Source organism: Choloepus didactylus, chromosome 3, assembly GCF_015220235.1.
Source record: "Choloepus didactylus isolate mChoDid1 chromosome 3, mChoDid1.pri, whole genome shotgun sequence".
In the NCBI taxonomy this organism is placed as follows: domain Eukaryota; kingdom Metazoa; phylum Chordata; class Mammalia; order Pilosa; family Megalonychidae; genus Choloepus; species Choloepus didactylus.
In genome coordinates this window covers 152,050,627-152,067,052 of record NC_051309.1, presented here as the reverse complement: position 1 = coordinate 152,067,052, position 16,426 = coordinate 152,050,627, and the positions used below count along the sequence as shown (strand labels likewise).

The 16,426-nt window shown below is 39.7% G+C and overlaps 1 protein-coding gene across 10 annotated transcripts in view; it reads left to right on the top strand.

The window, feature by feature from the left end:
* Positions 1-16,426, top strand: part of ELF2 (E74 like ETS transcription factor 2) — a 133,837-nt gene that overhangs the window by 63,326 nt on the left and 54,085 nt on the right. For 2 of the 10 annotated variants that reach the window (XM_037830687.1, XM_037830684.1), the window contains exon 2: positions 2,539-2,642. The exons of 7 other annotated variants lie outside the window; for them this stretch is intronic. The gene's annotated coding sequence lies outside the window, so the exon portion shown is untranslated. Of the gene's footprint in view, positions 1-2,482; positions 2,643-16,426 lie in introns of all 10 variants that reach the window. One more of the 10 variants, XM_037830686.1, reaches the window with a different exon arrangement.

The following is a 16,426-nucleotide window of genomic DNA, read 5'->3' as shown; positions in this document are numbered from 1 at the left end:
AGTAGCAGAGCTGTTTGCCTTCTTTGAAAGGGCCAAGGTGAAGGAGTGGTTACTGGAACTCAGAAGAGAGTCCTGGAGAGAGAATCAAGGTGATTGTTGGGAGAATGTGGGACCTTTGATAGAAGGACACGGATGTCTGAAGGGCTATGCCATAGGGAGGGGGCCAAGGAATGAGTCCCCTCATCTCCTTTTCCTTCCTTCCTTTAATCTGCCGCCGGGGCTTTGCACTGACCAATCCCAATCTGAAACCATGAGAGCCCTATTGATAAAGTCAGTCTCCTGCAACAGAGAACAGGGTGAAGAGAGGTGGAGAACACATCTGGAGGGAGGGGAAAATGGAAGAGTCTAGTAAAACTGAAGCTTAGTTAGAAAAAAAAAAAAGGTGGTGAGGGAGAGACTGATTTGAGAATCAACCCATGGAAATAAATGAAATTTCCACAGCTCTGGCTGCCCCCTTCCCTTCCTCTCACTGGCTTGGTGCAGAGCCAGCTCATGCTTCCACAGTGGGTCCCTGCTGTATTTGAAATATTTTCTCAAGGAGGGAAGGTATTTAAATTCTGTATTTGTCTTTCTGTCATAGAAAACAAAGGGCACAGAAGTAAGGAATTAACCTTAGGAAATGTTTAAATTTTGAGAAACAGGAAGAAGAGCCAAAGAATGGCCAAATATGGTAGAAAATCTGGCACTACCATTACTGAGCTTTTTCTTTTTCTTTTTCTTTTTAGCTTTCTGTTTAGCTCTATTTAGTAGAAAAGAGAAAAATGTTAACTTAAATTAGTTAGTCCTGGTTTCAAGTTTCCCCTTTACTGCTTCATAGTATTTAACCTTTCAGAGTCTCAGTTTCCCTATTGAAAAACAGGAATTCAGGGTTGTGAGAACTACATAAAATAAATATGAAAGCCCCTAACACAGTACTTGCGACGTAGTGAGTGCTCCATAAGTGTTACCTTAACTTCATTAGTACCTTTCCTTATGGACAGGTCTTTTATAAATTAAAACAGAGCATTTGTTTGTTTACTTCTCTATTGTATTTCTCTCTTTCCTTTCACATCCCCCCTTTTTTTTTTTTAAACAAATGCTTTATACCTCAATCTGTACTTTTTTCCTTGTCATTTTTCTTTAACTTAATGTATTCTGGAATCTACATTTATTCTCCGTGAATGTCTTTGTTTATTAGATTTCAAAGGTCACTCCTCTGCTAAATCCAGTAACCAATGGAATCATCCAGAAGCAGACCCTCAGTAACCTGGATTTATCTGCTGAAACACTGTATTCCCCTAGCTATTTTCCTTGCTGCCCCTTGCATCGACTGTACTGTTTATGCTTCTGAGCTTTTGCTCAAATACAGTTTTCCCCTATCTGGAATGTGCTCAGGTATTATCCATTCTTTAAAGCCCAACTACATAAAACTTTTCACAACTGTGGACTACACTGCACACTCCCTTCTCTGATCTTCTTTTATCCCATCTAGATTTAGGCACTTGATCATTTACTATCTTATACTATTCTTGTATGTGTATTCCTTTTGTTTTTCCAATATGAATATAAGCCCCTTGAAGACAGAGACCATAGTTTTTTCTTTTGTCCAGTATCGTGTTGAACACATAGTGACTGGTTAGGAAATATAAACTGAATCAAATTGAATTTTAATTCAGTATAATCAAGGATGATCTATGAAAATCTTAAATATATTTCTGTTTTTGCTTATATGCTATTTATTGAATACTTTGGGGTTTAAAATATAAAAAGGTTGTCATCCAAAAAACATAAATATAGTCATCCAGAATATTATATCAAAGCCGTAATGTTGCCATGCTTACATCAACTTTGTCCTAAAATCATAGCAAGTGTTAAGCTTTCTTGCTTATACTTAAATTTTTTTTTTCTTTTAAAATAAAAGCAATACATCCTCATTGGAAAAACTGGGGAGTATTGCAAGGAATAAATAATGAAAATCACCCATAATCTTACCAGCAAAGGGACAATAACTGCTGCTTTTTTTGGCCTTTCCTTCCAGTCTTTTTTAATGTACATTTTAAGCATAATTGATATCATGTTACATAATACAAGTGGGCTTATTAATCTTTAATGATAAACATTGGCTTTAAAGTGGTCTGGTAGCTTCCTCCTCTCTTCTGATCACTGGAGGCAAGATTTTGCATCTTAACTAGGTATCAAAACACAAAAAGTTGGTCTTATTAAAGTTATTATCAAGACTTAGAAAGTTTTAGTGATCAACAAAATTGTGTTTAGAGTTAGTAGAAAAGATAGATGATGAAAATTTTTATATAATTCAACAAGAAAGCAGTGCTTTTCTTTTTGACTAAATGAACATTTAGGTTTTTAAAATGCAGTTTTTAATAATACAACCAAATTTCTCTCTAGAAAAATAAGATGAGCTAGGTTTCTTTTTTAAAGAATCTAAGGACTAATTTGACTTCATGACAAGCTGTGATTTTTTTTTTATTTATTGTACCATCAGAAATCCTCCCTGTGGCACAAAACGACTCTTTTAATTAGAAAATATTGTTGCCACAGGGAGGTAGAAGATCGACATGAAAAACTGGGGATCTGAAAAGGAGCCCCTAATCCTAGGATTACCTGAAGTTGAAACAGATTGAGCCAGAAGGAAGACAATACTGGTAGGTTGGTTTTTAATTTATTAAGAATGTTTACAATTTTACATACGATTAAAATTATTTCAACTAGCTATACCATATTTTTGTTTAAAAAATGACAATGATTCTTTCTTAAGGAGGGAGAAATAATGTAATAGTATTTTTTCTCCTAAACAGTGTGCTGAGTAATCTGCCATGTTCCTGGAATTGTTTCTTTTTATTGATAAAGCTCTCATCTGTTTCATGACTCACTGAACATCTTTAAGTATTTTTTTTCTTTCATTTCTCTGGTTTCTGCTTCTATTTAGACCTTTTCCTAAAAGCTATTTAAAAGTATTTTCTCAAATTATCTCATTTTCTTGAATTTCACCAGTCATAAGTTTTCTAAAAAGGGAGGATATGAATCTTAAGTTCATTTAGTTCTGATTCTAGAATTGTTTGAATTATAAGTGAACGGTGATTTTCCCTTTTAAATCAGTTAGAAAGGATTATTAGAAAAAATTTAGTTAATATTTTAATGACTTTATTTCATTTAGCCTAAGATGCCAATTGTATGAAACATTATTTTTATACCACTAAAAGAAAAAAAATGCCAACAATTACACATTTTAAGACAGCATCAATTATATGATGTATTCCAATTTCAGAGATGCCAAAATGTGAAAAAAATGTGCATCTTAGAGTCAGTGAAATATAGGATCATGCAATTATGAATCTTGCATTTTTCATATACTGGGAATTGGACATGAAAATATCAGGATTATGAAAATGGGAGGTGAGTTGCAGTTGTGGAAGTCCCAATTTGTGCTGAATATTTCTAAATTCTTGACTATCTTTTAAGAGAAGGTATTTAAAAAGTCATTTAACTTTTGTTTAAAAGTATACAAAGTAATTATAATATTAGATTATGGAGAGAATAGAAGATGGAAATATATTTTAATATGACATTTACTTTTAAAATCAATAAATAATGGAGTTTTATTGTAATTATCACTTTCTAGTTGTATTCTGTGATCTAAAAAGCAAAAGAAATGAAGTGTCTCCTTTTAAAAATATCGTTTTAAAAGAGATTCACTAAGAGCTCTTTAAAATAGCCACTGATTTTTAGAGAACTTGGTTTTGTGTTCCAGATTATTACTTATATGAAGGAGAAAATAATAGTCAAAAGCAAAGAACTACCTTGCCAATTAATAAAGCAGAAGTGAAAAGGAATGATTTTAAGTGGTTTTTATTTGCTTTCCAAGAAATATCTATTTTATATAAAAGGAAAGAGATAATGACTATTTTCATTGAAGGATAATGTTTTTTGGTTTTGGAAATCAATAACATTTCTTTATTTATACTCCAGAGAAACTTTTTTTAAAACACTAGTTAACTTTCAGTTTTGCTATCAGCACTATGTCTAAGTAATACAGTTTTATTAATTCGGACTGAGCAGAGGGAAAATCTGGATTATATAGAATTTTAAACACATAGCAAATAAGATTTCAAGTGTTGCCAAGTAGGGAGCACTGAAGATTCTTGATGTTTAAATAGGAATGCTTTACAACATATCTCTAGGAGAATTCATACATTCATTCAGCAGTCTGTCTATCCAGCAGAGACTGACTGAGGACCTGCAAGTGTGCCAGTAAACAAGACCCTGTCTTTGCCCTCACTGGGCTTTCCTCTTTGTCAAAAAGATGAACAGTTAAACATATTATTATAATAATATATAATGAGTGTTATGATAGAATTAATTCAAAGTTTTATGAGCATGAACAGTAGGAAATGTCTGTCAGAGAATGCCTTCCCGAGGAAGTGACATTTAAACAGACTTGAAGGGTTTGAAATAATTAGCCAGGCAGAGAGTATATCAACAAGAGGGAACCCAGCATGACTGAAAATCTGGAGGAGAGACAACATGGCATGTTTGAGTTGATGCAAGGAATTCAGTATGGCTAGAATGTTGATTATGAGAAGGAAAAGTGATTAAGATGAGGTAAAGAGGTACATACAAAAAATCTAATTGTTGAGTGCTTTGTGAGTTATATATGTGTTTGTTGGGCCTTATCTAAAGGCAATGGAAAGTCTTTTAAGAGTTTAAAGTAAAGTTTTTTTTTACACAAATTTTTAAATATTTCCAAAATAGTGAGTACTGGAAATGAAGAGTGAATTCCTTAGTTCATCAGTTGTAATTCACCGTTCCCTATTATCTAGTTAACTGTTCAGTTCACATTTCACTTAATTGTCTGCCTCTACAGATGTTGGCTGTAGGTATGCTTATTACCTATACCAAGCTAAAATGTAATAGAGATTAAGGTGGTTGCATAGCTATTCTTTCTTTCTTGGGATTAAAAGAAGCCCGGTGCCTGAAACAATGTTATTTAAGAAGGAGGTAGAGTCATTATTGCTATCCATTCTCTATGCGTATTTCTGTAAACTTGTGGATTTTACCGTGGCCTGGGGGAGACTCAAAACAGCCAGTCCTGAATGAATTCCATCCCTAATTTGTTGAATTTTTTAGGTATGTATCTAGGCTTGTGGCCATTAGGTCAGTTATATGGTAGGAATATTATAGTTTGTTCCTTTGGACGAGGCAGCAGAAGTTTAGTATTTTTCTCTTGGTCTGATCTCTTTAGGGACTAACTTATGGTAAGTAAAACTTACCTTGAAATTTTTTCTGTGATTTTAATACTGCACAAAAACAATTGTTGGTTTCCATTTCCATTGGCATCGTGGACAATCAGTGTTCCAGGCCTTGTGTGTCATAGTAGCTACCTCAAACGTAATGATCTGAGCCTGTACAACTAAATGTATATAAGAATAAGGGGAAAAAAAGAAAAAAAAAAGAATAAAGGGCTTTATAATGGAAGCTTTTTTTCTTTTAAAAAATGTGTAATGCAATATTTAAACATGCAAAAACCTTTGAAGAATAGAACAAATATACATGTACCTACCACTTAATTAAAACATTGGCAACAGTGTTAAATCCCTTTTGTGTATCCCAGTCTAACATATACCCTTTTCTTGCTTGCTTTAAGTCCTGTCCTGAATTTGACATTTATCATATAATGGAATCTTTGCAATTAAAGTGTAAAAGATCCCAGATATGTGCATTTTAGAAGAAGTGATCCTCATTCTATTCAACAGCATTTTTGTGGGAAGTGGAGAGGTCTATTATGTACCAGTTCTCATTATCATAGGGATTTAGATATATGGTGATTAAAATCACAGACCTGAAGAGAACATTTGTTCTGGGATGGAATGGAAAGTTGTGAGTGTTCTGACAATTGTTGATTTTTAAGCATGAACTGGAAAACCACTTGATGGGGAGAATTCAGTTGTCAGATAGGTATTTGTGATGGTTAGGTTCATGTGTCAACTTGGCCAGGTGACCCAGCTGTCTGGTCAAGCAAACACTGGCCTAACAATTGCTGTGAGGACGTTTGAGGCTGGTTAATAAACCAACAGACTCGTTTATTAAATCATCAGTCAATTGACTGCAGCTGTGACTGATGACTCACCAAAGGGCTTGCCTTCCACAATGAGAGAATGCAATTGGCTGGATTTAATCCAATTAATCAGTTGAAGACTTACAAGCAAGACAGATAGAGGACCTTCACTTCTTCTTCGGCTGTCCAGTGAAGCATTTCCTGAGGAGTTTGTCGAAGTTGCCTGTTCGTTTCCTGAGGAGTTCATCGGACATCTTCGTTGGAGTTGAAAGTTTGCTGTACAGAATTTGGACTCATGCATACCCACAGTTGCGTGAGTCACTTTTACAATTTGATAATCAGAGACACCTCTCATTGATTCTGTTTCCCTAGAGAACCCTAACTAATACAACTTGGTACCGGGAGTGGTTCTTGAGAAACAGAATCTTAAAATGGGCTTTTACAGTTTGTTTTCTACTCTGATTAGATTCAGAGGCACTAATGACTCTATTTTCAATAATCAAGAGGGCACTGACAGTCATGGCATGAGTTGGCAAAGGAAATATGCAAAATAGCACCATTTGATTCTCCTAATCATACTCTAGTACAAAGCAAGGCTCTGGGTGACAGTGTTTTCGACACCTTCACAGAGTTTTGCAGTATTAAGAGGTATAATGATGTTGGCTGGCTGTTCTTAGATACTTTGGATAAAGTTGTAAGAGAAAGGGATGAGCTAAAGGCTTCAAATTCAAAACTTAAACGCCGTATGACAGATGTAAAGGTTTCCATGTGTGCCCTGAAAGGAAATCTTATTTCCTTTGCCTGCAGACTGGAAGTTTCTGAGAACCAGACACAGGCTCTCATTGTGCGAGTAGCAGATTTACAACGTAAACTAAAATCTCAACCTCTCAGGGTGTCTGCTGTTAAAGTGAAGGCATTGATTGGAAAAGAATGGGATCCGGAAACTTGGGATGGGGACATATGGATTGATAATAGTGGCAGTGAGGACATTGGAACCCTGGATTCTGCTGGGTCATTGTTAGATTTACCTGTAGAGGGCTGTCCTGGGGAAACAGCTTCTCTACCTAAGGAGCCTGCCACCCAACCCCCACCTAAGGAGATTAACCCTTCAGTGCCTGCTAATCCTATAATCACCTCCCCTGAGGAAGCAGCCCTCACTCCTTTGTCTGGAGAGATTAATCCTGTTTTAAGAGATGAAAATGCAACAGAATGTCCTGAGGTGAATGGCTTGAGAGATAATTCTAACTCTTTTCATGACCCACCCCCACCACCAGTTTTTGCTTCAAGACCTATAACTAGGCTCAAGTCCCAACAAGCCCCAAAGGGTGAGATACAAAGTGTGACCCATGAAGAGGTATGCTATATTCCAAAGGAACTGTATGAGTTTTCCAACTTATACAGACAGAAACCAGGGGAATATGCGTGGGAATGGATATTAAGAGTGTGGGATAATGGTGGAAGGAATATAAGGTTGGATCAGGCTGAATTTACTGATATGGGCCCACTAAGCAGAGATTCTGTGTTCAGTGTTGTAGCTCGAGGGGTTAGAAAGGGTGTTAACGGTTTGTTTGGGTGGCTGGCTGAAACATGGATCAAAAGGTGGCCAGCATTACCAGAGGTTGAAATGCCAGAACTGCCCTGGTACAATGTGGAGGAGGGGATTCAAAGGCTTAGAGAGATTGGAATGTTAGAGTGGATTTATCATGGAAGACCTGCTCACACAGCCCTGGAATGTCCAGAGGACACACCTTTTACCAGGACTGTAAGGAATAAATTTGTGAGATTAGCTCCATCATCCCTGAAGAGCTCTGTAGTTGCCCTTCTCTGTAGGTCAGATATTACTGTAGGAACTGCTGTCACTGAGCTGGAATCCTTAAACACAATGGGGATAATCGGGTCCCGAGTCGGTAGAAGCCAAGTGGCTGCAGTTAATTGCCACAGACAAGGTGGGCATGGCTACCATAATGGAAAACAGGCTCAAAGCAGCAATCAAAATAATATGACTCACCAGAGACTTACGGCGTTGGCTAGTGGATCATGGAGTACCAAGTAGTAAAATAGATGGGCAATCGACTAAATTCTTGTTTGAACTATATAGGCAGAAGAATTCTAGGTCATGTGAATGAAAGTCTCCCTTGAATTGCAAAAACAGAGAGTCACGGCCCCTTTATCGATTCCCGGACTTGAGACAGTTTACAGATCCAGAGCCCCTTGAATGAAGGGAAGGCCAGGTACCCTTGGGGAAGGACCCTGTTACACTGCCAAAAATTTATACTGTTAATCTTCCTCCCAGCCTTCCCCAGGGGGACCTATGGCCTTTTACCAGGGTGACTGTGCATTGGGGAAAAGGAAATGATCACATATTTCGTGGATTATTAGACACTGGTTCAGAAGTGACATTAATTCCTGGAGACCCAAAACATCACTCTGGTCCACCAGTCAGAGTTGGAGCTTATGGAGGTCAGGTGATTGATGGAGTTTTAGCTCAGGTCCATCTCACAGTGGGTCCAGTGGGTCCCCAGACCCATTCTGTGGTTATTTCCCCAGTGCCAGAATGCGTAATTGGAATAGACATACTCAGCAACTGGCAGAATCCTCACATTGGTTCCCTGATTCCTGGAGTGAAGGCTATTATGGTGGGAAAGGCCAAGTGGAAGCCACTAGAACTGCCCCTGCCTAGCAAAATAGTGAACCAGAAGCAATACTGGATTCCTGGAGGGATTGCAGAGATTAATGCCGTTCTTAAAGACTTGAAGGATGCAGGGGTGGTGATTCCCAGCACATCCCCATTCAACTCTCCTATTTGGCCTGTGCAGAAAACAGATGGGTCTTGGAGGATGACTGTGGATTATCGTAAGCCTAACCAGGTGGTGACTCCAATTGCAGCTGCTGTTCCAGATGTGGTATCATTGCTTGAGCAAATCAACACATCCCCTGGTACCTGGTATGCAGCTATTGATCTGGCAAATGCTTTTTTCTCAATTGCTGTCAGTAAGGACCACCAGAAACAGTTTGCATTCAGCTGGCAAGGCCAGCAGTTTACATTCCCTGTGCTACCTCAGGGTTATATCGGCTCTCCAGCCCTATGTCATAATATTGTCCACAGGGATCTTGATCATTTCTCCCTCCCACAAGACATCACACTGGTCCATTATATTGATGATAGCATATTGATTGGACCTAGTGAGCAAGAAGTAGCAACTACTGTAGATTTGTTGGTAAGGTATTTGCATGGCAGAGGATGGGAGATAAATCCAACAAAAATACAGGGGCCTTCCACCTCAGTAAAATTTCTAGGTGACCAGTGGTGTGGGGCCTGTCGAGATAATTCCTTCTAAGGTGAAGGATAAGCTGTTGCATCTGGCCCCTCCTACAACCAAAAGAGAGGCACAACGCTTAGTTGGCCTCTTTGGGTTTTGGAGACAACATATTCCTCATTTAGGTGTGCTACTCTGGCCCATTTACTGAGTGACTAGAAAAGCTTCTAGTTTTGAGTGGGGACTGGAACAAGATGAGGCTCTGCGACAGGTCCAGTCTGCTGTGCAAGCTGCTCTGCCACTTGGACCATATGATCCTGTTGACCCAATGGTGCTGGAAGTGTCAGTGGCAAATAGAGATGCTGTTTGGAGCCTTTGGCAGGCTCCTATAGGAGAATCACAACGCAGGCCCTTAGGATTTTGGAGTAAAGCTTTACCATCCTCTGCAGATAACTCTCCATTTGAGAAACAGCTTTTGGCCTGCTACTGGGCCTTAGTAGAGACAGAATGCTTAACCATGCATGGGCCTCCAAGTTACCGTGAGACCTGAGTTACCTATCATGAGCTGGGTGTTGTCTGACCCACCAGGCCATAAAGTTGGGCGTGCATAGCAGCGCTCCATCATAAAATGGAAATGGTATATATGAAATAGAGCTCGAGCAGGTCCTGAAGGTACAAGTAAGTTACATGATGAAGTGGCCCAAATGCCCATGGCCCCCACTCCTTCCACCTTACCTTCTCTTTCCCAGCCCATAGCTATGGCATCTTGGGGAGTTCCTTACAGTCAGTTGACTGAGGAAGAGAAGACTTGGGCCTGGTTTACAGATGGTTCTGCACGATATGCAGGCACCACCTGAAAGTGGACAGCTGCAGCACTGCAGCCCCTTTCTGGGATGTTCCTGAAGGACGGTAGTGAGGGGAAATCCTCCCAGTGGGCAGAACTTCGAGCAGTGCACCTGGTTGTTCACTTTGCTTGGAAGGAGGACTGGCCAGAGGTGCGTCTGTATACTGATTCCTGGGTGGTTGCTAATGGTTTGGCTGGATGGTCAGGGACTTGAAAGGAATATGACTGGAAAATTGGTGACAAAGAAGTCTGGGGAAGGGGTATATGGATAGACCTTTCTGAGTGGGCAAACAACATGAAGATATTTGTGTCCCATGTGAATGCTCACCAGAGGGTGACTTCAGCAGCAGAAGATTTTAATAACCAAGTGGATAAAATGACCTGTTTGGTGGATACCAATCAGCCTCTTTCCCCAGCAACTTCTGTCATTGCCCAATGGGCTCATGAACAAAGTGGTCATGGTGGTAGGGAGGAAGGTTATGCATGGGCTCAGCAACATGGACTTTCACCCACCAAGGCTGACCTGGCCACAGCCACTGCTGAGTGTCCAATCTGCCAGCAGCAGAAACCCACACTCAGTCCCCAATATGGTGCCATTCCCCGAGGTGATCAGCCTACTACCTGGTGGCAGGTTGATTACATTGGACCACTTCCATCATGGAAGGGGCAGTGATTTGTTCTTACTGGAATAGACACATACTCCGGATACGGGTTTGCCTTCCCTGCATGACATGCTTCTGCCAAAACTACTATCCGTGGACTTACGAATGCCTTATCCATCATCATGGTATTCCACACAGCATTGCTTCGGATCAAGGAACCCACTTCACAGCAAATGGAGTGAGGGAATGGGCACATGCTCATGGAATTCTGTGGTCTTACCATGTTCCCCATCATCCAGAGGCAGCTGGGTTGATAGAACGGTGGAATGGCCTGTTGAAGACTCAATTATGGTGCCAACTAGGTGGCAATACCTTGCAGGGTTGGGGCAGTGTTCTCCAGGAGGCTGTGTATGCTCTGAATCAGCATCCACTCTATGGTGCTGTTTCTCCCATAGGCAAGATTCATGGGTCCAGGAATCAAGGGGTGGACACAGGAGTGGCACCACTCACTATCACTCCTAGTGGTCCACTAGGTAAATTTTTGCTTCCTGTCCCTGCAAGCTTAAGCTCTGCTGGTCTACAGGTCTTGGTTCCAAAAGAAAGAGTGCTTCCACCAGGAAACACAACAATAATTCCATTGAACTAGAAGTTAAGACTGCCACCTGGCCACATTGGGCTTCTTATGCCTCTGAATCAACAGGCAGGGAAGGGGATTACTGTATTGGCTGGGGTGATTGATCCTGACTATCAAGGGGAAAGAGCACTGCAACTACACAATGGAAGTAAAGAAGAGTTTTCCTGGAATACAGGAGATCCCCTAGGGTGTCTCTTAGTACTACCATGCCCTGTGATTCAAGTCAATGGAAAACTGCAACAACCCAATCCAGGCAGGACTACCAATGGCCAAGAAACTTCAGGAATGAAGGTTTGGGTCAACCCACCAGGCAAAGAACCACAGCCAGCTGAAGTGCTTGCTGAGGGTAAAGGGAACATGGAATGGGTAGTGGAAGAAGGTGGTGATAAATATGAACTACGGCCACGTGACCAGTTACAGAAACGAGGACTATGATGACATGACTATTTCCTCCTCATTTTGTTATGATTATGTTTGTATTTGTCTGTAAAGCAAATATCTTTGCTTTCTTCTCTGTCTTATCCCCTTATCATATGGCATAAGCTGTAATGTTCATTTTGAAGATATGGTTTTAGGTGATGTGTATAACTGCCAAGTTGACAAGGGGTGGACTGTGATGGTTAGGTTCATGTGTCAACTTGGCCAGGTGACCCACCTGTCTGGTCAAGAAAACACTGGCCTAACAATTGCTGTGAGGATGTTTGAGGCTGGTTTATTAAATCATCAGTCAATTGACTGCAGCTGTGACTGATGACTCACCAAAGGGTGTGCCTTCCACAATGAGAGAATGCAATTGGCTGGATTTAATCCAATTAATCAGTGGAAGAATTATAAGCAAGACAGATAGAGGACCTTCCCTTCTTCTTTGGCTGCCCAGTGAAGCATTTCCTGAGGAGTTTGTTGAAGTTGCCGGTTTGTTTCCTGAGGAGTTCATCGGACATGTTCATCGAAGATCCCAGTTAATTTCCTGAGGAGTTCGTTGAAGTTGCCGGTTCATTTCGTGAGGAGTTCATCGGACATCTTCCTTGGAGTTGACAGTTTGTTGACGGCTCTACAGAATTTGGACTCGTGCATACCCACAGTTGCGTGAGTCACTTTTACAATTTGATAATCAGAGACACCTCTCATTGATTCTGTTTCCCTAGAGAACCCTAACTAATACAGTATTCAAACTAGATGTCTTTTATATTCCTTTCCAACTCTGAAATATTCTTTATTATAACTTCATACTGTAAAGACATGAATTAATATGATTGTCCCTGATATGATTATCAGTTACATCTCCTGATTAGAAAAGGGTTCCATAAAACTGAGTAGATTAGTTTTTTTTAGTACCTAGGGCCATACTCAAACATTTTGCCTTACAAATATCTGCCTTTTGGTCAGAACAGGATTGGGCAGGAATATATGGCATCAGTCTATCATATTGCTTTGGGGAAGTGAGCAGGACTTCAAAGCATGTGCCCTAATGATGGTCAGTAGCTTCATCTTTTCTTGCCTCCTGATGAGTCTTAGTCCATGAGATTGGGCTTAACATTGACTTAAATTTTTCAAGGTTTACCATTTTTCTGATTAGCTGATATGGCTAGTGCATAAAAGATGCTCACATTTAAAAAAAAGCAATATCATCCAAATGAGGTATTGCGTGTGGCAGTCTGCCTTTCTTAAAAAAAAAAAGTAATTATTTTCCAAAGGGATTTCCAAACAATATTAGCTATTAGACAAAAATGGATTCTTTGATTAAGTAAATTTAGAAAATGCTAGGTGGAATAAAATTAAGCAGGTTTATTTATAACAAGACTTCTCTGAAATTGTAATATCCTAATGTAAATTATGATTCTCTGAGAGATGTACCTCTTTTTAGTAACATCTCTTAAGACTGAATGTCTTACGGGACCATTTTATATCTCCATAGTAGCACCACCCAGCTTGTTAGTACTAGTTTGGCAGTCGTAAGTAGCTAAGGGACTGAAATTCTCCATTAATATATATAGCTGTTTGCCCCATTTTTAAAATTCAATTTTATTGAGATATATTCACATACCATACAGTGATCCAAAGTATACAATCAGTTGTTCACAGTACCATCATATAGTTATGCATTCATCACCCCAGTCTATTTTTTGAACATTTTCCTTGTACCAGATAAAGTAAAAATAAGAATAAAAAATAAAAGTAAAAAAGCACACCAAGAAATCATCCCCCCTCACACCCTATTTTTCATTTAGTTTTTTGTCCCCATTTTTCTACTCATCCATCCATACACTGGATAAAGGGAGTGTGATCCACAAGGCTTTCACAATCACACTGTCACCCCTTGTAAGCTACATAGTTTTACAATTGTCTTCAAGGGTCAAGGCTACTGGGTTGCAGTTTGATAGTTCCAGGTCTTTACTTCTAGCTATTCCAGTGCATTAAAACCTAAAAAGGGTTATCTATATAGTGCATAAGAATGCCCACCAGAGTGACCTCTCGACTCCATTTGGAATCTCTCAGCCACTGAAACTTTATTTTATTTTGCATCCCCCTTTTGGTCAAGAAGATGTTCTCAATCCCATGATGGGTCCAGATTCATCCCTGGCAGTCATATCCTGCGTTGCCAGGGAGATTTACACCTCTGGGAGTCAGATCCCACATAGAGGGGAGAGCAGTGAGTTCACCTGCCAAGTTGGCTTAGCTAGACAGAGAGAGAGAGAGGGCCACATCTGAGCAACAAGGAGTTACTCAGAGGGAGACTCTTAAGGCACAATTATAAGTAGGTTTAGCCTTTCCTTTGCAGTGATGAGCTTCCTAAGGGCAAGTCCCATGATAGAGGGCTTGGCACATCAAACCACCAGTCCTCAGTGTTTGTGAGATCATCAACAACAATCCAGGTGAGGAAGCCCAACACCTCTGCATTTTCCCCCAGCTCTTCAGGAGGGCCCTACACATACATTTTTTTTTTTATTTTTTTTATTTTTTTTTATTATTATTTTTTTTAATCATCATTTTATTGAGATTTATTCACATACCACGCAGTCATACAAAACAAATTGTACTTTCGATTGTTTACAGTACCATTACATAGTTGTACATTCATCACCTAAATCAATCCCTGACACCTTCATTAGCACACACACAAAAATAACAAGAATAATAATTAGAGTGAAAAAGAGCAATTGAAGTAAAAAAGAACACTGGGTACCTTTGTCTGTTTGTTTGCTTCCCCTACTTTTCTACACATCCATCCATAAACTAGACAAAGTGGAGTTTGGTCCTTATGGCATTCCCAATCCCACTGTCACCCCTCATAAGCTACATTTTTATACAACTGTCTTCGAGATTCATGGGTTCTGGGTTGTAGTTTAATAGTTTCAGGTATCCACCACCAGCTACCCCAATTCTTTAGAACTTAAAAAAGGTTGTCTAAAGTGTGCGTAAGAGTGCCCACCAGAGTGATCTCTCGGCTCGTTTTGGAATCTCTCTGCCACTGAAGCTTATTTCATTTCCTTTCACATCCCCCTTTTGGTCAAGAAGATGTTCTCCATCCCACGATGCCGGGTCTACATTCCTCCCCGGGAGTCATATTCCACGTTGCCAGGGAGATTCACTTCCCTGGGTGTCTGATCCCACGTAGGGGGGAGGGCAGTGATTTCACCTTTCAAGTTGGCTTAGCCAGAGAGAGAGGGCCACATCTGAGCAACAAAGAGGCATTCAGGAGGAGACTCTTAGGCACAAATACAGGGAGGCCTAGCCTCTCCTTTGCAGCAACCGTCTTCCCAAGGGTAAAACTTATGGTAGAGGGCTCAACCCATCAAACCACCAGTCCCCTATGTCTGTGGTCATGTTAGCAACCATGAAGGTGGGGTAGGCAAATACCCCTGCATTCTCCACAGGCTCCTCAAGGGGGCACTACATCTTTTTTTTTTTTTTTTCCTTGTTTTTATTTTTTCTTTTTTTTTTTTTTTTTTTTTTAACTTTCCCTTCTTTTTTAAATCAACTGTATGAAAAAAAAAGTAAAAAAGTTAAAAAGAAAACAAACATACAATAAAAGAACATTTCAAAGAGACCATAACAAGGGAGTAAGAAAAAGACAACTAACCTAAGATAACTGCTTAACTTCCAACATGTTCCTACTTTACCCCAAGAAAGTTACATAATATAGCAACATTTCAGTGAACTTGTTCCTACTACATCCATCAGAAATTAACAGACCATAGTCATTTCTGGGCATCCCCAGAACGTTAAATAGCTTATCTGTTTTTCTTGGATTATTGTTCCCCCTTCCTTAATTGCTCTCTACTGCTAGTTCCCCTACATTCTACATTATAAACCATTTGTTTTTACATTTTTCAAAGTTCACATTAGTGGTAACATATAATATTTCTCTTTTTGTGCCTGGCTTATTTCGCTCAGCATTATGTCTTCAAGGTTCATCCATGTTGTCATATGTTTCACCAGATCGTTCCTTCTTACTGCCGCGTAGTATTCCATCGTGTGTATATACCACATTTTATTTATCCACTCATCTGTTGAAGGACATTTGGGTTGTTTCCATCTCTTGGCAATTGTGAATAATGCTGCTATGAACATTGGCGTGCAGATATCTGTTCGTGTCACTGCTTTCCGATCTTCCGGGTATATACCGAGAAGTGCAATCGCTGGATCGAATGGTAGCTCTATATCTAGTTTTCTAAGGAACTGCCAGACTGACTTCCAGAGTGGCTGAACCATTATACAGTCCCACCAACAATGAATAAGAGTTCCAATTTCTCCACATCCCCTCCAGCATTTGTAGTTTCCTGTTTGTTTAATGGCAGCCATTCTAACCGGTGTTAGATGGTATCTCATTGTGGTCTTAATTTGCATCTCTCTAATAGCTAGTGAAGCTGAACATTTTTTCATGTGTTTCTTGGCCATTTGTATTTCCTCTTCAGAGAACTGTCTTTTCATATCTTTTGCCCATTTTATAATTGGGCTGTCTGTACTATTGTCATTGAGTTGTAGGATTTCTTTGTATATGCAAGATATCAGTCTTTTGTCAGATACATGGTTTCC